The following is a 21865-nucleotide window of genomic DNA, read 5'->3' as shown; positions in this document are numbered from 1 at the left end:
ACGTCTAGTACCAGCCTGTGCTGGGAAATCCAACTCCTTTCTAGAAGCAGCCTTCTTTCTGTGTGTGCGAGCCTAGCAGACAGACGCCATGAGCGCTGTTGCAAGAAAGCCAGTCTGTGTTTGACACACGTGTTTCCCATTGATATCTGGAGACAGCCCAGTAGCTGGGAGTCAGCTTGACAAAACCGGATCGAAGTAGAGGCAGAGTAGGGTTTCAAAGCAGGCAGTGAGAGAGCGGGAATGCTGTTCAGGAAATTCTTCAGGCATGGGCAGGGACTTGGCTGCAGTTGTGCGGCTGGAAAATCTGACTGGGGCAGCTCCTGAGCGCAGGCAGGGCCTGCTCACTCACATGGGCGGGCTGAGTGGCCGCCTCCATCAGAGCCTCTCAGCTTTCCCCAGGACCACGGGGGACTTTCATCCGCCACTCTGTGAAACAGACAAGAGAGGTAGGGGACCGTGCAGTGTTTGCCTTACCAGCCTAGCTTCCTGAGTCCTGTCTGCTTTTCGTTCACCAACACTGGGAGAGGTTCAGGGTGGGAAGAGGTTGCATGTGTATGTGTGAATTAACACATTTCTGCCCCGTCACCTGGGCAGAGGGACTGGATGCTTCTCAGCTTTGTTTGCCGGGCAACGGTCCGTAAGATCTGAGTTTCAACAGCTCCGGGGCACTTAGGAAAGTTAGCACTGCACAGCTATCAACAGTGAGGGAGGAAAAGTGTGGATTCCTGTGCTGTCACCCTGTTCCAGCGGTCTGGAAGTTTCCCTTTCTGCTTCACGGGACACTTGATTGATTGCAAAGATAATCTCCGATGAAGATGTTCCCGTTTTTTTTTAAAGCTTCCAGGATTTTAAAAGGGGGTGTTCCATACAGGAAACTGTCCTGGTTTTGGAGGGAATCAGAGTGTGAAGTATCTATTTTGGAATACACTTTCTTTTTGGTTAGGAGCAGATGTGTGTGTAAGGGTTCCCAGTGTTTAATTTTCAAATGTGACTTTGACTTTCTTATGTGAGATTTGAATGGCAATAATACATTTGTGTAGAACTATGCTGGATTGTTATTCTGCCTTGGTAAGCAATTCCCCTTTTACTCGGTGGAAGAAATAACGTGTAGTTTAATAAATGCCTCTGTATTTTATAACAGATAATAGAGCAAAAGCAGAAAACAGTCATTTATTTTTGAAAAAATCACTGTTAAAAAACAGAGACAAATAGTGCGAATGTTTTATCGACTACCCCATTTTACTTTCACCTAACTAGAAGTAGTGCCTTAAAAATATTGACTAATTTTTAGCAGAAGAGAACTTTGCCTCGCCCCTTCAATCTTAGTTCTTTCTCATACATATACACTGTATTGTAATACGTAGAGTAGCCTTCCTAGAACTACTTTATTACTCCCTTCTGCATATGTATTTAGAAGACAAGCCATGCAGTGCTACTGTTTTTAAGAGTCTGGCTCAGCTCAGACAAGTTTGGACTAAAACTCATTCATCCCCTTTCAGGGCTAGTCCGGAGGGGACTTGGGCAAGAGCCTGCCTAGGGAAACCAGAGCAAAGGCTGGAGTGCCTGAATAGGTCATTAGCAAAGAGCCACTAGACCTTATGGGTGCTTCTCTTAGATAATGGCGTGAGTTTTAAGTCAGGACCTGAACCTCCCTAAGAGGTCATTGTTAGTACTGAATGGTGAGGGGATAAACAGAGTGTAGATGTTGGGATGTCTCTCTTCTCCCAGTCCTGGACCTAAGAAAAGTAGGCAGAAGCCATGGTGTTTGTAAAATTCTCAGATTGGCAATTGATACTTACTTTCCTCACAGTTTTGTTTTTGGGGGATGGAATCGGTGTGTGACTGGCAGCTGGCTTTCTCAGTCATACACTTGTTTTCCTTATTAACCTCATCTTTGTGTCTGGAAGGGTTAGAGTTGGGTAGGGCAGAGCAGGGTGGGGCAGCTTAAAGTATTTAAGGACTCCCGACAGGCGAGGGAGGGCAGTTAGAAGTCAAGATGGACCATGGCTCTCCTTCCTGGTGCCTGGGCAGATTAGTAGCTAAGCTGAACCACAGCCAAGCACCCCTTGCCAGTAACAGAGACAGAGAGTGATCCGGAATGGCATGCCCCTCTAAATTTAGTACGTGTCAAGCTTTCTGCAGAAAGAGGCGTGACATAGCAACTCCGGGTTGCAGGATTGTGCGAAGCAGTGCCCAAACTGGGAAGAAACTCTGTAGTTTCTCTTTACAAATGAGGGAATCTCACATTCTCTTGTGATTTGAAAGAGGGTCCGGGGAAGAGGAGGGCAGAGAAAAAGAAATCTGGCACAGAGGTGACTCCAGGAAGGACAGAGGTGGGCAAAATAAGCATGGGACACCAAGGGAGATCTCCGTACAGGAAATCAGCACAATTATTAGAATCCACCAGACACTGCTCTGCAGGCCTTCACCTGAAGGTAACTCAATCACAGTGCACAAGGCTGCTTTACCTTCCTCACAAGGAGAAACATTATGGTCAGCCTGCTCTGCAGTACCTTCTGGAAGTAATCAGAAAGCACATTTTATAAGAATAGCATTACCCAGAGGGCTCAGATTTCCAAAGCAGGAGAGAACAGGCTCTTGGGGCCTTATTTTAGCCTGTATTCCTTACAGAACTATTCCTGCAGGAACATTGAGTGAAGGGACCAGGTGGACATGAGCAAGTCACTACTGGAATGAAGCTATTCCAGGCTCTGCTAGACCTACTTTATTACAACAAAGTTTTGAAAAAGAAGATCATGTTCTGTATGCTTTTTTAGAGCAAAAAAATGGATGTTTGTAATTTTTTTCTCCAAAGATATAGGACTGATAGACGATTATGTGTGATAGCTACAGAGATACGAAGGGTAGCTAGCAGACAGGTAACAGAGACAAAGACACAAAGAGTGATGTGGAGTGAAAGAGAATAGAAAATAGACTAGAAGATAGATAGGCAGATAGATAGATAGACAGATAGATAGATAGATAGATAGATAGATAGATAGATAGATAGAAAGAAAGACAGACAGATAGATAGATATCACAGAGAGTTGAGATAGGTATGTATAGTGGTCCAGAAAGGCACAGAGATGGAGAGAGGAGATAAATGATTAGTAGATGAGATTCATGATAGATGGTAAAATAAATAGAATATGAATAGATAGACTACATAGGAAGATAATCAACAGACAGACAAGAGGAAGGGCAGAGAGATCCACCATGACATTAGTCAAACCGCTGTTGTAGCCCCAGAAAATGGGGTGGTGTCACTCAAAAGTAGGGTCCATGGGCAAGTATAACTCACAGACTGAGGCCTAGAGTTTTTTGAAACAGGACAAGGAGTTCCAATGGGAGCTCTACTAATTTAAACTTGAGAAGGGCCCACAGCCAGGCAATTATATATTTGCCAACAAAAGACATTCCTGAGAAACGTTCCTGACAAGTCTGGCTTTATAGAACCTGCAGGCAACTGGAAGGGAATGGCTTTGGATTACTCTATTCTGGTGGAGGCCAGAGGCATTTTATTCTGTGTGTTGGGATTTTACAGGAGATTTCATTGGAAAAGAAAGTTTGAGAGCTGTGTCCATGCAGACTGCATTTAGCCATCAGTCCTTCAAACCCTGCTTCTAGTGATCAAAACCTTAAAGGGATTGTTTTCACACATACCATTGTAGGTCAGACTTTCATACCACTGTAGATCAGACTTATGAGCCCAGGAAGCACTGGGGCAGGAAGCACTGCTTTACCTACTTCCAGGTAGATTTTATATCCTCTTTCTCTCTCCATGTGTTGTCCACAAGCCCAGAAACTAGCAAGAGAGGATGAAGGGAAATTATTTGCCCTCCTGAGTCCTTTAATCAGGATGGAATAACCTCATTATAGTTTCAACCTGATGCCTCAAAGCACATTGGCAGAAGTGGGTCCAAGCTCACGGGTCAGGCACTAACCCCATGAAGTAACCCTGCAAGGACTGTTCTTGGTCAGTCTTTTACTCTCTGGGACTGCAGTGGAAATCATAAACTGAGGTAAAAGATTTTTGACCAATGATGTGAATCAGAGTATTGTTAGCACCTGAAAATAAGGAGATAGTATGCGACATGGCTCATAGATGGTTATGACCAGAGTTCTTGACATTAAAAAAGAGAACCAAATATATTTGAACTAATCATTTATTTTGTTCTAAAGACATAAGCTCTAATACCACTAATACCAGAGAAAGAATTACTTGATTAAGAAGCACAAGCAGTCTAGCAGAGAAACGGTGCTTCTGGGCTCCTGACAGCAATGTGGGCTATGAGTGTAGGTTATGACTGTGATTTCAGTGTTCTTGCTCAGTAATGATGCCTTGCTACACTTCGGAAGACATACTAGACAGAAAACATTATACTGGCGTCTAAGAAAGAGAAGACACCTGAGAAGACACCAATGCCCATAGTTCTTAAAAATCTGAAGTAAAAGTTGGAAAATTCTTAGTTCTAAAAATGTTGCACACTCAGGTTTTCTCCTATCCAAGTCAAACTACCGGTCAAGCATAGGTCTTGTGAAATACCATTTTGACTTTTGCCTACTGCAGAAATCCTAGTATAGCACTGGTGGCAAATGCTAGAAAGATGTGACACAATGTCTTGAGTGACAGCTTCACTTGCTCTACCATGAGGCAGTTTGAGGGCTGTTTCTTCTCTTCAGCATGATCAACATGCCTCTGTGCACTGTGGAGCCCACTGTCTTCCTCATGACCTCTGAAGCCACATATGAAGGTGATGGTGGTAGTTGACATAGAAATAGGCTTTGAAAGTAGAATAAACAGTGTTGGTAGAAGTCTCTAAAAGGTCTTGGTTCCACTCTTTTCTGGATCTCAGAATTATAGGGCTTTTCTCCCAAGAGCAAAGGCTTCGAAGGTTCTTTGCAGCTTCTCAAAACCTATAATTTCTTGCAATCCCAAGGGGGCACTCCCCTTTCAAGAGTATCTGTTCATCCACTTTCATGAGTCTGGACATCTTGAAATATTTTATCCATTTCTCAATTGATCTTACCCATGTTATTGTCTTTATCTTCCTCTGTAATATATGAATTAACCTCTGTTTATATATATGTATATATATACACACACATATATATATATATATATATATATACAGAGAGAGAGAGAGAGAGAGAGAGTGTGTGTGTGTGTGTGTGTGTGTGTGTGTGTGTGAACTTTACTCCAGTCATCTAAGCAAGAAAGAGAGTGGATGCCAGGGAGAAGGGAGTACAGCAAATAAATATGAGAGGATGAAATGACCATGTCATAGTACAAGAGCAGTAAAGCTGAGAATTGGTTTCAGGCCCCATTAGGATCCCAACTCTGTGACCTGAGCCAGATTTCAGTATCAGCTTGGACCCGAAATCCTAGTCTTTAAATGGACTACAATAATGTCTGCAGTATGATGGGTTGTGAATACACGTAAGGTGAAGCCCTCTGAAGAGTAAACACTTACAGATTTAGGCATACATGTGGTTAGCATTAATTTTTGTGGCATCAGGTAAACTGAGAAAAAGGAACTCAATAGCCAGATCGTGGTAAAGACAATCAGGCCAAGGGAAGAGGCTGCACGCTGAGTTGCAGGTCCCACCGTCCCTGTTACTTCACCTTTGCTGCCACTTGGAGAGGTGACTGTCCTCATTATTGCTTCAGACTCCTGTTGCCAAATGTGAGTCACCTCCTCTAAAGGAAAACTTGTAAGCTCTGGCCCCTGACCTGACTCTCAGCTGGGCCCGCAGAACTCAGAGGACTGTGTCACCATGGTTCACTTCGTGTATAAATCCTGTGAGATTGCTTTGGGAGCAGCTCTTTGCTGATGGCTGTACAAATGCTGGGGGTGTGTAGGTGACTGTGGATACAGCTGCCTTATTCCTCTCGTTTTAACCACTAAAGCAATGGTGCCTATTAAACCAATTAAAGCAAGAACGATTCGCTGATAAAGACAATACTGCCAGGGATCTGAGAGAGAGAGAGAGAGAGAGAGAGAGAGAGAGAGAGAGAGAGAGAGAGAGAGAGAGAGAGAGACCCTCTCTGTACAAAACACATTTCCAATTCCTCTGATAGGATCAGATTCACTTGCAAATGCCCTGTCTTCCACAGGATGTGTTTTGAATGCCTGGAGGCCCTGCCACTACTTGCCAAGGTTGAAGTGGTCAGCCACTAATTCTGCTTTCACTGAGCTCCGAGTTAATAAGTGGCAGAGTGAGAGTCATTCTTCAAGCAGACCCTTAGACAGTGTCTCACTGTAATAACTCTGACTGGGGTTGTGCACTGGGCATGCTATAGTTCTTGAAAGAAGGCTGCTGAAAGGCAGTTGTCTGGGAGCAGAGCTGAACTGTTCTCCAATTCCAGTGAGGCCATGTGGCTGTCTTTCTTTTGTTAAGATCTTCCTGGCTCTTTTCCTTTGCTGGTTTATCCAGTGTTACCATTACATTTCCACTATGTTTTCTCTCTTGTTGAGTACCTATCTGTTCATCACAGTTGCCATCTGCTTTGCTCTAGCAGGCAGGGTGCAGGGAAGGGATGAGTCTGGACAGTGTAACTTTGACAGTGCCATGGCAAACATTGGTTCCAACATGGACTGTGTACTTTAGAAAGGATGGTGGCCTCACTATATGGGAAAGCTGTCCACAATATACACACTAAGACTCCAAATAGAAGACCTCAAAACAACAATCCTATTAATTCATTTCACTAACAAAGTGATTCTGCTTTGATTTCCTGAGACTGGCTTCTAACTCTGTTTGTAATCCAGATTGGCCTTAAATTCCCAATGCCTCCATAGGCTCTGTCATGGCTGTGTATAGCCAGGTTAAGGTTATTTTTTTTTTCTTCCTTTGAAATTCATTACTTAACTACATCCTTTTTTTTTATTTATTTTTATTTTTTTATTAACTTGAGTATTTCTTATATACATTTCAAGTGTTATTCCCTTTCCCGGTTTCCGGGCAAAATCCCCCTCCCCCCTCCCCTTCCTTATGGGTGTTCCCCTCCCAACCCTCCCCCCATTGCCGCCCTCCCCCCATAGTCTAGTTCACTGGGGGTTCAGTCTTAGCAGGACCCAGGGCTTCCCCTTCCACTGGTGCTCTTACTAGGATATTCATTGCTACCTATGGGGTCAGAGTCCAGGGTCAGTCCATATATAGTCTTTAGGTAGTGGCTTAGTCCCTGGAAGCTCTGGTTGCTTGACATTGTTGTACTTTTGGGGTCTCGAGCCCCTTCAAGCTCTTCCAGTTCTTTCTCTGATTCCTTCAACGGGGGACCTATTCTCAGCTCAGTGGTTTGCTGCTGGCATTCGCCTCTGTATTTGCTGTATTCTGGCTGTGTCTCTCAGGAGCGATCTACATCCGGCTCCTGTCGGTCTGCACTTCTTTGCTTCATCCATCTTGTCCAATTGGGTGGCTGTATATGTATGGGCCACCTGTGGGGCAGGCTCTGAATGGGTGTTCCTTCAGTCTCTGTTTTAATCTTTGCCTCTCCCTTCCCAGCCAAGGGTATTCTTTTTCCTCATTTAAAGAAAGAGTGAAGCATTCACATTTTGATCATCCGTCTTGAGTTTCGTTTGTTCTAGGGATCTAGGGTAATTCAAGCATTTGGGCTAATAGCCACTTATCAATGAGTGCATACCATGTATGTCTTTCTGTGATTGGGTTAGCTCACTCAGGATGATATTTTCCAGTTCCAACCATTTGCCCACGAATTTCATAATGTCATTGTTTTTGATAGCTGAGTAATATTCCATTGTGTAGATGTACCACATTTTCTGTATCCATTCCTCTGTTGAAGGGCATCTCGGTTCTTTCCATTTTCTGGCTATTATAAATAAGGCTGCGATGAACATAGTGGAGCACGTGTCTCTTTTATATGTTGAGGCATCTTTTGGGTATATGCCCAAGAGAGATATAGCTGGATCCTCAGGCAGTTCAATGTCCAATTTTCTGAGGAACCTCCAGACTGATTTCCAGAATGGTTTTACCAGTCTGCAATCCCACCAACAATGGAGGAGTGTTCCTCTTTCTCCACATCCTCGCCAGTATTTGCTGTCACCTGAGTTTTTGATCTTAGCCATTCTCACTGGTGTGAGGTGAAATCTCAGGGTTGTTTTGATTTGCATTTCCCTTATGACTAAAGATGTTGAACATTTCTTTAGGTGTTTCTCAGCCATTCGGCATTCCTCAGCTGTGAATTCTTTGTTTAGCTCTGAACCCCATTTTTTAATAGGGTTATTTGTTTCCCTGCGGTCTAACTTCTTGAGTTCTTTGTATATTTTGGATATAAGGCCTCTATCTGTTGTAGGATTGGTAAAGATCTTTTCCCAATCTGTTGGTTGCCGTTTTGTCCTAACCACCGTGTCCTTTGCCTTACAGAAGCTTTGCAGTTTTATGAGATCCCATTTGTCGATTCTTGATCTTAGAGCATAAGCCATTGGTGTTTTGTTCAGGAAATTTTTTCCAGTGCCCATGTGTTCCAGATGCTTCCCTAGTTTTTCTTCTATTAGTTTGAGTGTGTCTGGTTTGATGTGGAGGTCCTTGATCCACTTGGACTTAAGCTTTGTACAGGGTGATAAGCATGGATCGATCTGCATTCTTCTACATGTTGCCCTCCAGTTGAACCAGCACTTAACTACATCCTAATACAACACATAAAACTATGAGTGTCTAGGTGACCCATTAGTACAAAAGATATGCATCTATGGTCTCTCTTGCCATGGCACCATGGCAGATGGATTCTGGGAAGCTCTTCTTCCTTTGAAAGGCAAATGCCTCCTTCACCCATTTGTGCTACCAATGAGAAAGCGTTTATATGGCTTAACTCTGTTTGCCTCCGGAGAATTTTCTCAATAGAACTCTAGAACACAATGACTCAAAGGACCCTTTCTCAGTTTTCCTGAAGTGGTATTTATTGGATGGAATCATTAAATTGGGGTTTAATTTTACATGAGAACACCATTGAGATGGGTTGAATATCTTATTAAAGGGAAATGCAAAAGCTACTACGGTGGCTAGGAGCAGAAGGCTCACAGTGAGATGTTCAAAACAGTCACATGAATGGAAGCTAGAATTAAAAAGCTATAAATATGGGAGAAAGATGATTCACTGTATCTAGGGGTAGGGATTGTTTAAGAAAAGGATGAAGATGGAGAGGTGGCTCAATAGTTAAGAGTATATGCTGGTTTTTTTGCAGGGGACCAAACATTGGTTGCCAACACTCATGTTGAATGGTTCATTATCACCATACCTCCTGAGAGGCATGAGAGGAATTTTGAGAGTGATAAATGTTTGCCTGTATTATTTACAAATAAGCACAGATGTCTAAAATCCATTGCGTTCCCTAGTTACTATCTGCATATATTCACTGCGTGAAATTGTATCTTGATAGACAAATGCATTTGTATATGTACTCCTCAACTCATAGCATGGACAAAGAGTGCTTCACAAAACACCTAACATTTTTTTAAAAGTTTTTATTTATTTCATGTGTATACGAATGTCTGTATACCACCTTCAATGCAGGTATACAAAGAGACCAGAAGAAGATATCAGATCCACTGAGACTGGAGTTATAGGTGACTGTGAGTTTCCTGGTGTGGGATTTTCCTGAAATTGGAGCCTGGGTGGTCTGTTAGAGCAGTCAGCAGCAGATGCTCTTGGCCACTGAGACATCTCTCCTGCTCTGTCTTATAACTTTATCGTCATGCTTGTACCTATAAAGTTCAAAATTTTATATAAAATAAAATGATAGAAAAATGAGATAAACATCTCCTTTTAGATAACAGATTTCATTTCCAGCATCCAGGATCACAGATAATAGCTGACGAACTTTGCCAACCAATTGTCAAGGGAGAATCCCCTGAATCAATGGTAATTTTATGGAACTACCAAATCACTATAGAAGGATGCATCCATTTGCTGGAGCTGTTTTTCATGCTGCTATAAAAATTTATGGGTTTGAGAGGGTTTACTTCCCAGGAGAAATATACCTATTCTTAGAGTAACACATACTCTGACTGAATTATATGTGGCACTTAATCAAATATTATTTTGACAAACTTAATATTTATGTTCAAAAATTCTGACAAAGATGATTTTAAATTAAATTCTTAATTAGTAATCATACTGGTCTATATGGGTATTTGCCTATATCTGAGAGCATTTTAACAATGAAAAGAGAACAGATTTTTTTTTCAGCCAGGGATTGCTTATTGCTTTAACAGACTGAGTGACTTGGGGAAAATTAATAAATCTCCTGGTTTCTCAGTTGCCTTCCATGTCTAACTCACACATTAATAATCATATGCTATAATGGTTAAATCAGTTCAGCAAAACATTTAAAGCCAGGTGTGGGGACAGGAGACTAGAGGATTGCCAGGAATTTGAATCCACTCTGGGCTACAGTTGAAGATACCAAAAGACAGGAAGAGAGCATGGCCCTCTAAGTCAACTAAGCAGGGCTCATAAAAGTGTGCAAAAACTGAAATAGCAATCACAGAGCCTTCATGGGTCTATGCTAGGTCCTATGCATATATGTAATGGTTGTTGGCTTAGGGTCTTAGGGGGACTCTGACAGTGGGAGGTGGGGGTATCTCTAACCCTTTGCCTGCTCTTGTGACCCCTTTCCTCCTACTGTCTTACTTAACCTTGATGTGAATGAGGGTTCGTAGCTGGTTGTACTGTATCTTGTGCTGTGTTTGGTTGATGTCCCTGGGAAGCCTGATCTTTTCTAGAGGAGAGGGAGCCTTGGAGGAGTAGAAGGAGGGGAAGCTGCAGTTCGATGTATTGTATAAAACAAAAATAAGTAAAATTTAAAAAATGAGAATAAATAAAAGGTTTATAAGGAGTTGTGCTGTATCAAAGTAATTTACTCATGGTTTGCATAAAGCTGGAAGTTTCCTCGTGGTGTATCCTTGAGTATCAGAGAGTATTTGTGTGAATGCTTAAGGGGAGGGAAATGAAACAAGAGTTCCTATGGGAAAGACTGAGGCATGGGATTTCAGGGAAACTTACACTTTCTCTATTTAGCAGACTTTTATTACTAAATATTCTGGGACCTTAAGTACCTGCAACTCCTGAAGCCTACTTTTCTCATCCATTAGGGAAGGTTGGGGACTTTATGTTGTCCACAAAACCTTCAAGCTTTGGGTCTCAAGCTTCATTATATTATGTTGCAGACTTGTCCTTGAGCCACAGAAAAGCTGTGGGAGCTTAGCTATGAGTGTCCTTGTCTGGCTTTTGTCAGGAACATCCATGGGGATTTAGAAAGCTCTGGCCCTGTGCAGTGATGGGTGCCGGGTGAGCTGAATGGATCCCCAGACAGTAGCCATGATAGATGGACATGGCTTTCTTTGCTTATACAGATGACCAAATTAAGCCTTCAGTCAGGACACTGATGACTTCTGTTCTCACACATTCATCTCTGGTCCTTAACTTATAACATCAAGTGCCACACTCAGAAGAAGTCTGATTTCTTTATAAAACCAAATCTCCGTCAGTTCTTGAGAGTCTTTAAAATTCTTGTTTAAATACGGCATTCATGAGGCTACCCTGCCCCTTGATATTTTCTCCAAGGCATTCATCCTATCATAAATAAAATACACTTGTGTTTTTCTGTTAGATATCAATCTCCTCTATCACTACTTCTTATCTGCCATAAGACCTGGGAGAGGGCCTTTTTGTTTGCTCATTGAGGTAACGTCTAAACGCCCAGAATGCCACGGGAGGACCTGAAGAAAAACTTGGATTTGGCAGGTGGTGGCAATGCTTATGAACATATAAATGCATACCACAGAACTTTGTGGTACTTCTAAGTTCCTTGTTTGTATTCAGAGAAGGTGGGGTCTTTGCCTCATTTCCCCGGAGAAAGCAGGGTCTTTACATTACCCATTATATAATAATAATTAAAACAAATGTCTGAGTCCCAAACCTAAATAAATCCTACTTAGAAATTCTTGAGAATATCCCTATATTCCTTGGGTCCCTTATTTCTTTATTGGTGAAATGGCTTTAAGACTTTGAACCTTCCAGCAATTGTTAGTAATAGACCCATTTGTATGTCTGATGCTGATTAGTATGACTGCACATGTATGTATCAGTTACCTTTCTGTCTAAGGCAACTTCAGTAGCATCTCGCACTGGTGAACATTAATGATCATAATGACACTGAAGCATCTTCTGGTTCATTAGAAGAAAGTATATACTTACATGCAAATTAGATGCCCTTCCTACTTAATATTTATATGCTAGAAGCTCACCTATTTGTATGTGTGGACTCAGCTCCTAATTCCCAGAGCTGTTTCCAAGTGCTCCTGTGACACCAGCATTTTGGAGTCTTTGCTCATTTTAACATTTATGTCACTACTTTGTCCTCTGTCCCTGTATGTGACTTGTACCTCCTTCCCTTGAACCTCTGCTTCCTCACTCTTTGCCTATGAGTAATGGCTTTCTCTTTTCCTTTGCTGCTTTGCCAGAACCTTTACCTGCTCTTGAACTTCTGGGCTCTCCCATGCCTTGCCCCAGGCATCAGAAGGATCTGTTAGCTGTGCTTTCCCAATAATCTCCACATTGGGAAACTGCCCTGTCCCTCCCTTCTACATGTTTCAGGTCTAGACCTGATCATGTCTCCCCAGAAGATGTCAGTAGCCATGGTCTTGACTCCAAGCCTCCATTCTCATCTGTGACAGCCACTTGCCTAGAGCAATGCTGTCATCTCATCCTTACAACTTGCTTCTGCAGTGGTGGTTTACTGCTGCCATCGGTATCATAGCTGAAGTCTGACTACAGCTTGTGTGAGCTCTTAGCATACCCTCTTAGCAACATGAATCCACACTTGTTTTCAATTTCTCCCAGCTTTCAGTGATCTAGAAAACATGCTTCACAACATGCCAAGTGAACTCCTTCCCCCAAGGCCTCGCTCCATACCTGCTGGGTCTCTTTCCTCCATGGGTGCTTCCCCTTATGTATCCTTCTGCTTATTCACTTGTCCATTTCTCCCTCTGATCTCCCCATGATGGAGGGCTTTCCCTGGAGGAGCCCTCCAACACAGGCAGAGCAGCAGACATCATCCTTCTGCCTCTGTTTCACTTTTTTCTTAATACCATTGATTGCAAAGGGTATGGACATGAAGTTACATGTTTATTTGCATATTAGACTTTCTGTTGCAGAGATGGAATTCCTGGTCTAGGATAAAAGCAGTGAAGATGTATTTGGGCTCAGGATTTCAGAGGTTTCAGTCATGATGGCAGGAGGATGTGACAAAGAAGTACAGCATGAAAATTAGGAAGCAGAGAGAATGCTGTCTCCCTGGTCTCCAGTGACTAGGATGATACTGCCCACATTGAGTGTGGGGCTTCATCTCTTACTGAACCCTTTCCAGAAAAAGTGCTTCCACAGATACACCCCCAGCTGTCTTGTATGCATCTGCTAAGGATTTTTCAATCGGATTAAATTGATGATCAGTATTTATGATCAGTATTTCTTTGTTTTCTGAGCAAATGTACAATGTCTATGAGAGTTAGAGGTCAGTCGTGTTGCCTGGTGTCTGCATAATGTAGAAACTCTCAAGTACTGGTTGAAGTATATTCAGGAGGGAGAAAAAAAAATATTCAAATTAACCTCAGTTACACACATGCGCGCGCACACACACACACACACACACACACACACACACACACACACACCATACAATTTAAAATTTTTTAGCTATTCTTTTTTTAAAAAAAGTGTTGTGATTGTGTTTCTAATTGCAGCTCTTAGGAGGCAGAGGCAGGAGGATCAGGATATCAAAGACTAGCCTTGCCTATAGAGAGAGTTCAAGGATAGCCTAAACTATCTTGGACCTAGAATTCTGTCTCAAAAAAAATCTTAATTTATAATTAAATAAATAAGTAAGTAAACAAATAAATTCCTATATGTTTTCTGTTACTTAGTTAAGTAGGACAACTTAAATTTAGAACAGTCTGTAATTAGCTCATCCTAGTATAAAAACGGCAAATTCAAATGTGCGTGTGCTTTGAACATGTGTATTGAACATGGGCTCCATATGTATTGATCATTTCTGGAATTATTTCGTTAAGTAGTAAAGTGGTTGCCCCAAGGCAGAAAGGCTAAACATGGGATGGGATTTTCTTAAATGTCTAGTCTTTTAAACACACACATCTGTCTAATTTTCAAAAAAGTTGTTTAGAATTTATATATCTCAAATCTCAGGAAGCTAAACTGTAGGATTCCAGACTTTAAAATCAATCCAAATATCCTTTTAAAAGAAAATGTTGGTCTTAGTCTGGAAACAGTCATTGGCTTTCCTGGATAAATTTTGTGTGAGAGAAAAAAAAGTTGATTATTACATCAAATCTCAAAGTGATGTTTATTAAAATTTTCTAAAGTTGTGCCAGATACTGATAATCCAGGACTAATGTTAATATGTCTGAATGAAAACAGCCCTTCACAGCAAATCGTTTAAAGCCAGAAAGCTCAAAATTATCATGGCTAATAGAAGGCTGTGCATGTGCCAAGATAATACAGAATGGTTCACATGCCACAATCAGCTCTAAAACCTCTAATGAGTCCGTACAGGAACTTCTGCCTGCTATGTATAAAAACTCATTAGGAGTTGTGCAATTATGTAATTGGGGTTTACTTTTTCATGTTACCAGAAATGTTGACATGAGACATCACCCAAACATTACAACCCACCCCTCCTGATTTACATCATACTCATTTCCAAATAAGAACATACAGGGGCTTGTCATTCTGCAATTAACCCTAGCTCTGTCAAAGAAGTGTCATCCATGTGCTGGCATCTATCCATTCTCTACAGACTCAGTGCTTTCTCTTTTCTGGGTTCACTCAAGTTGTGGTCGTATGCATGGTGTTGAGAAGCATGAAGATTGCTGTTGACTCCTTTGGAAACTAGCCTCTTTCCTGTTCTCACTTTGTCAAGACTGGCTTTCTGGGACCAGAGTGGGTTGATTGTCTCTGTTTTCTTTGATGAAATCTTTTGTGCTTTCTTCCTGGCAGCTAGTTCTAATTCTAATTCTCGAGTGTTTGCTGTCGGCCTCTCGTCCTTGACTTAGGAGGTTGAGGAAAGCATAGATGGGACCACTTCCATCCTTGTGAGGACCAATGTATTCCACAATGAACCTGTAGTACCCGATACATGGGGTAGTTAGAAGTTTGGTTTGCCTTTAGCTTTGTTTGTTTCTTGAAAAGACAGGGTTCTCCTTGGAGGCAAATTCTGTGTTTTGCCTCATTTTTTTTTCAATGCATAGTATATAACTGAACAGATAACTATACTCATTTTATACCTAATTACTTTTGTTAATCTTTCAAACATGCTACGGCTGTAGAGGAGTGCTAGACTGCTTACCTCACTTGCATGATACCCTAGGTTCAATCTCCAGTACATCTACAAAATGGACTATATCAAAGCATCTATTATATTTTGAGCATACTTCCTCACATAGTTCTATACTCTGCCTTATGGAACAAGATACCATGATGTATAATGGTCAGCAGAGTCAAACACCATTAACAAGTTAACTGTCAGTCAATGCCTTCACTGTGAACCATCTCTGGTTAGTAGAGCTAACTAAGATCTGTCACATTTTACATGACTACGAAAGAAAAAAGAAAAAAATGAAGACAATGGTAACTTTGATGATATAAATATACCTTTAAATTTTATTTTGTATTTTAAAACATCATTTCCCAAAGCCTAATGTATTCTTATACTGCAAATTATAAGACAGACCTTGTAAGTATATTACAGATAACTCTTACACTTAGGAAGAAAGAATTTTATTCTTATTAAAAGGAACGTTGTTGAAACTAAAACATTAACAGAAGACAGAAACTTGTTTCTTCTGGCAATAACAAACCATCATATGTCAGCGCACCAAGCATACCAGCTGTGTGGTTTCACCTAAAACAATCTTGTGGTCCTCTATTTCGCAATGAAATGTGAGATAGACAGTAGAGGATTTTCCTAAGCAATTCCTTGATACCAACTGTATTTAGTAAGGAGTATCATCAGTAGCATTACCGAGCTCATGTCCTTAATTCCTATGTTTGTAGGGATTCTCAGTCTTGGGACAGAAGTGCACACATCACCATGAACCTCTATGGCTTTGTTAAGAACAATGGCTATGGTGTCTAAGTACAAAGCTTGGCCCAGACCCTACTAGTCCTTAGATTTTCTTTATCCATTCACTGTTGAGCAATACTTAAGCTGCTTCTGTAGCTTGGCTCTGTGGGTAGTGCCATAGTAACCATGAGTGTGCAGGAATCTCTGTGGTCTGTTGACTTAGGGTCCTTTGCACACATGGGAATTGTGCTAATAAGTCTAGTTTTAGGTTTTCCAAGGTGCCCTCCATCCTGATTTCCACAGTGGCCGGACAAAATCGCATCCCCAGATGCCATGTTCCATTTGCCCACACACTCATGAGCATGTGTTATTAGTTGTTTGCAATGATACCATTCTGACTGGGCCGGAATGGGCTCCCAATATAGTTTTTGGCTTTTTATTTCCATGATGCCTAAAGTTACTGAAAACAACTTCACATATTTAATGGTCATTTGTACTTCATTCTTGAGAACCAACAGTTCATTTCATTGGCCCATTGTTTGATACAAGCTATTTGCATGTATTTGAATTTAGCCTTTTGAGTTCTTCATGTATTCAGCCACCTAATCTGGTGGGTAGGATATTAGTCAATGACTATTTATGCCCATATAATAGGAAGGCAAGAGAAAGTTTACAATATCCATCCCCTGGAAAATAGAACCCGATTGCTCTTTATACATGAGAAATAGATTATATTTAAGTCAGCTGGACTTGTTTATAAACAGGTGAACACTAAAAATAACCCCATAGAAGTGTGGAGTGATGATTTGGATGGAAGCCTTCTTGGCACTAGTATGAAGAAAGCCAAAGGCTGTGCATGTTTTCACCTGCTGTCCTCTGAGTGCTGCTTGTTGGCTTACACTTAGAGGGTCTGCTCTACTGAGCATTGCAATGGCTTTCATGTTCTCATTTATTGAAAAGACCTGCCAAATGGCACATTTGTGATGCCATTGGAGATTAAGAGGGTTTTAAAAACCAAGAAGAGGTGAGTCTATATTCAGAAATACGCCTAATGTTAAAATATTCTACAAAACAGCATAAAGAAAAATTTGAATACTAATGAAAATTAACACTGCCTCATGATTCTTTTTTAAAAATATCATATGTACAATGTATTCTGGTCATATTCAACCCATATTTCCCTCATTACTTCTCCAAGATGCTCACACACCACCTTCCAACTTCATTCTCCTCTTTTTAATAACTCACTGAGCCCAGTATATGTATGTATGTGGGGCTACCCACTGGCATGTGGTTGAGCTAAAAGTCACACCTTTAAGAAAACTGAGTCTTCAAACCAGTCAATGGCAGAGAACACCTTTAATTCCAGCACTTGGGAGGCAGCCGGATATCTATGAATTCAAGACCAGCCTCCCCTAGTTGACATAGTGAATTCTAAGACAGCCAAGGCGATACAGAAAAAGCCTGACTTGAAAAAAAAAGTGACTACTTCTCCTAGTTATGAACTGTCAATATCTCCTCAGCTAGGGATAGGGGCTCATGAAGCCCTCTACTTACATGCTGGAATGATGACTGTGCAGGTCTTATAAAGCCTAGTGAAGACAGCTACAGCTACTGTAAGAACAATGGTCCTATCATATCTAGAAGTCACTGGTTTTTGAAGGAACTTATTATTTTCATCATCTGTATAAGAAAATGTTCTAGGAAACATATTTAGATGATTATGATTTATTTCCCCTAATTGTTTACATCTGTGCAATTACTGAGTGTGTGTGTGTGTGTTGCTATTGAAGACTGAGAGAAAGTTGTTAATCACCATCATGCGACAAGTGCATTTAACCATCTGGAAACTGTAATACACTTTGCAAGTTTATGGGTTGATTTTGATCTCTTATACTGCTGTGGTGTTTCATTGACTTTTTAATAGACCCAAACTTCTCACTAGGGTCTCCAGGGCCCAGCCTCTTGTCTTTAGCCACTTTTCAATCCTATCTCAGGTCCATTTCTGTCTTTAACTGTCTCAAGCCAGACCCGTGACTGCCTATGCATGAGAGTACTGTCTATGCTCTCCCACCCCACTGCCTAGGATGGTTTTGAGTCTTCTTGTGCATTCCCCTCTTATTATTCTTTGAGTCTCAGCTCAGATATTACATCTTGATGAAGTTCTTTCCTGGCCAGGCATTATAAAATGATTTTCTTAATACTAAACTAGAGTTAGCCGGTGAAGCTGGATTTCATCTTCATAGAGGTACAACGTGAGTGAATGACATTGGGTGCTCATCTCTAAGGGAAAACAGGGCTTTGAATCATAACAAGATCTTGGAGAAAAGAAGCAGAGATCGAGAAAATACAGTAATCAGAGATGAAGAGAGTAAACTTGGAGACTACAATCTCATTAATACAAATCAAATCAAGAAAAAAAACAAAAACAAAACAGACAAAAAAAGGAAAAGCAGGCATGAATACCAGGCAGGAAGAACAATCAGCAACCCACAAAACTTCAGACAGCCCAAGGAGAATGAGCAATAAGAAAAGTCTAATGCACTTTGAAGATGGATGTATCTAATAGACCATTTCGGTAGATGAAATTGTCATAGCTAAGCAATAATAGGAAAAGCCTGGGCATTAATGAGAATGGGAAAACAAATAGAAAACACCAAAGACTATGAGGAACTTATGATTAAATTTACCGCTGCTCAAACTCTCTCTCTTGTTCTGTTAACTCTATTGCTTGTTTCTGTTCTATCTGTTAAATAATAACTCCTAATAATAATAACCCAATAACAATGGCGATATTGCTAGGTCTTTATTTTTATATAAAAAAATTGCATGGGAGATGATCTAGTGGGTAGTTAGCCCCCAGTAAAGCTGTTATAAAGTTAATTGTTGCTTTAATGCTTAATTAATTTGAGATGGCAACAAAATTGCCACATTCCTTTAAAAATACATTTTAAAACTAAATAAAATTCTGGAAAATGGTACTGGACAGAAAGGCTCTATGGAAGGAGTGCCTCAAAGTCATGCAGCTCTGTGAAAGTGAAGACAGGAAGATGGTGACCAAGAGAGAAGCAGTGGCAGCAGCACGGGCCTGTGTCACATTTCTGTGTCCAGCCTTGCTTCATGTTTCACAGCATGCTCCCCAGGGTTCAGATGTCACATCCAGTTTGAGGCTTTCTAAAAATAGAAATTCATGAGACACCCTAACATGCCTAAATTAGAAAATCTTTGTGTGAAGCTAAATAATCTGTCTTTAACCCACTATCTCCCAAAAGGATTCTTAGGCTTCCTCAAGCACAGGAACCTCATCCAGTAGGACCTTTATACTGTCTCTCCCCTGTGCCCGTGGGAACAGTTTTGCCTATGGTACTGCCCTAGGCCCTGCTCTGTATTGGTTTCTTTAGGGGTAGGACTGTGGAAGGACTTTAAATTTGTGAGTGTAGAGGCTTAAATAAACAGGTTAGGTGATTATTGAAAAAATAAACAAACAAAATACTTGAAACAAAAACTTAGGTTAAAAATGATACCATGTATTAAGAATGAGAAAGGAAATTAAATCAACTTTTAAAAGGTGATATTGTAATAGCTAGAATAATATTAAAATTCAGCTGCCTTATATCAATATTTTGGGGGGTGTCACACTGCTTTCAGTTATCTTTTTTTTAAATTTTTTATTAGATATATTTCTTTACTTACATTTCAAAGGTTATTCTCCTTCCCGGTTTCCTGTCCATAAGCCCCCATTCCCTTCCCTCCTTCTCCCCCACATGGGTATCCCCCCTATATATCCCCCTTATGCCCTTTCCATATTCCCCTGCACTGGGGGTCCAATCTTGGCAGGACCAAGGGCTTCCCCTTCCCCTGGTACCCCAACAAGGCTATTCTCTGCTACATATGCAGTTGGAGCCCTGAGTCAGTCCATGTGTAGTCTTTCGGTAGTGGTTTAGTCCCTAGAAGCTCTGGTTGTTGGCATTGTTGTTTTTATGGGGTTGCAAGCTCCTTCAACTCTTTCAATACTTCCTCTAATTCCCCCCAAGGGGGTCCTATTCTCAGTTCAATGATTTGCTGCTAGCATTGACCTCAGTATTGGACATGCTCTGGATGTGTCTCTCAGGAGAGATCTATATCCGGTCCCTTTCAGCATGCATTTTCTAGTGTCATCAATCTTGTCTAGTTTTGGTGGTTGTATGTATATGTACACACACACACACACACACACACACACACACACATATATATGGGTCACATGTGTGTCAGGCTCTGAATGGCCATTCCTTGAGTCATTAGTCATTGTTTTAAACTTTGCTTCCATATCCCCTCTTATGAATATTTTCCCCCTTTTAAGAAGGAACGGGAGCATCTGCATTTTGGTCATCCTTCTTGAGCTTCCTTTGGTCTGTAGATTGCATCTTGGGTAATTTGAGCTTTTTGGCTAATATCTACTTATCAATGAGTGTATACCAAGTGTGTTTTTCTGTGATTGAGTAACCTCACTCAGGATGATATTTTCTAGTTCATTCCATTTGCCTATGAATTTCATGCAGCCATTGTTTTTGATAGCTGAGTAGTACTCCATTGTGTAGATGTACCACATTTTTTTAATCCATTCCTCTGTTGAAGGGCATCTGGGTTCTTTTCAGCTTCTGGCTATTATAAATAAGGCTGCTATCAACGTAGTGGAGCATGTATCTTTGTGGTATGTTGAACCATCTTTTGGGTATATGTCCAAGAGAGGTATAGCTAGGTCCTCAGGTAGTGCAATGTCCAATTTTCTGAGGAACCTCCAGACTGATTTCCAGAGTGGTTGTACCAGTTTGCAATCCTACCAACAGTAGAGGAGTGTTCCTCTTTCTCCGCATCCTTGCCAGCATCTGCTGTCACCTGAGTTTTTTAATCTTAGACATTCTGACTGGTGTGAGGTGGAATCTCAGGGTTGTTTTGATTTGCAGTTCCCTGAAGACTAAGGATGTTGAACACTTCTTTAGGTGCTTTTTGGCCATTCGATAATCCTCAGCTGAGAATATTTTATTTAGCTCTGTACCCCATTTTTAATAGGCTCTTTGGAGCCTACCTTCTTGAGTTCTTTGTATATTTTGGATATTAGCTGTCTCGCGCCCAATGTTGGTTCCCGGGTTTTGGCACCACTTGTCGCGCGCCCAATGTCCCGCCAGCAAGAACGACTCGCGGCAACAGGATTCTTCTGCGAGCAAGCCTTTACTGTGTTACAGCTCTTCTTAGTGTTACAGCTCTTCTTAGTGTTACAGCTCTTCTCAGTGTTACAGCTCTTCTCAGTGTTACAGCTCTTCTCAGTGTTACAGCTCTTCTTAGTGTTACAGCTCTTCTCAGTGTTACAGCTCTTCTGAACAGGGACTTCGAGCAGCAAAGTCGCTCGACTTATATACACAACAGTATGCTAATTATCTCTCAGGGATTGGTGGGGCATGGATCACCCCACTACTTGTCCTCCAGGGATTGGCGGAGAATGAATCACCTCATTAGCATATTAACGGTCAACTGACACCTGGTGCATAAACCGCACATGTGCAGTACCGCTGTTCACCACTAGAGGGAGCCCTAGCAAGGGGACAAGCCTGCACATGCGCAGTAAGTCGTTTATATCCAGACAAGGCTGGATGTCGGCGCCATCTTTGTTTCGCCACGCCGCTCTCTACATCTCCCCCTTTTTTGTTTAATAAAATGACTGGTCTAGATCTGGGTGTCACGTCAATCTTGTCATTGCTCCTGTCTTAGGTCGTTCTCATCCAAACTCGG

At 41.3% G+C, this 21865-nt stretch overlaps 1 protein-coding gene across 5 annotated transcripts in view; it reads left to right on the top strand.

Annotated features, from left to right (window-relative positions):
- Positions 1-21865, top strand: part of Sgcd (sarcoglycan, delta) — a 564388-nt gene that overhangs the window by 163982 nt on the left and 378541 nt on the right. For 2 of the 5 annotated variants that reach the window (NM_001109029.1, NM_001134826.1), the window contains 1 exon segment: positions 173-446. The exons of 1 other annotated variant lie outside the window; for it this stretch is intronic. The gene's annotated coding sequence lies outside the window, so the exon portion shown is untranslated. 5 annotated transcript variants of the gene reach the window in all.

Source organism: Rattus norvegicus, chromosome 10 (assembly GCF_021556685.1).
Source record: "Rattus norvegicus strain SHRSP/BbbUtx chromosome 10, alternate assembly SHRSP_T2T, whole genome shotgun sequence".
NCBI lineage: Eukaryota > Metazoa > Chordata > Mammalia > Rodentia > Muridae > Rattus > Rattus norvegicus.
This window is presented reverse-complemented; position numbering and strand designations above follow the sequence as displayed.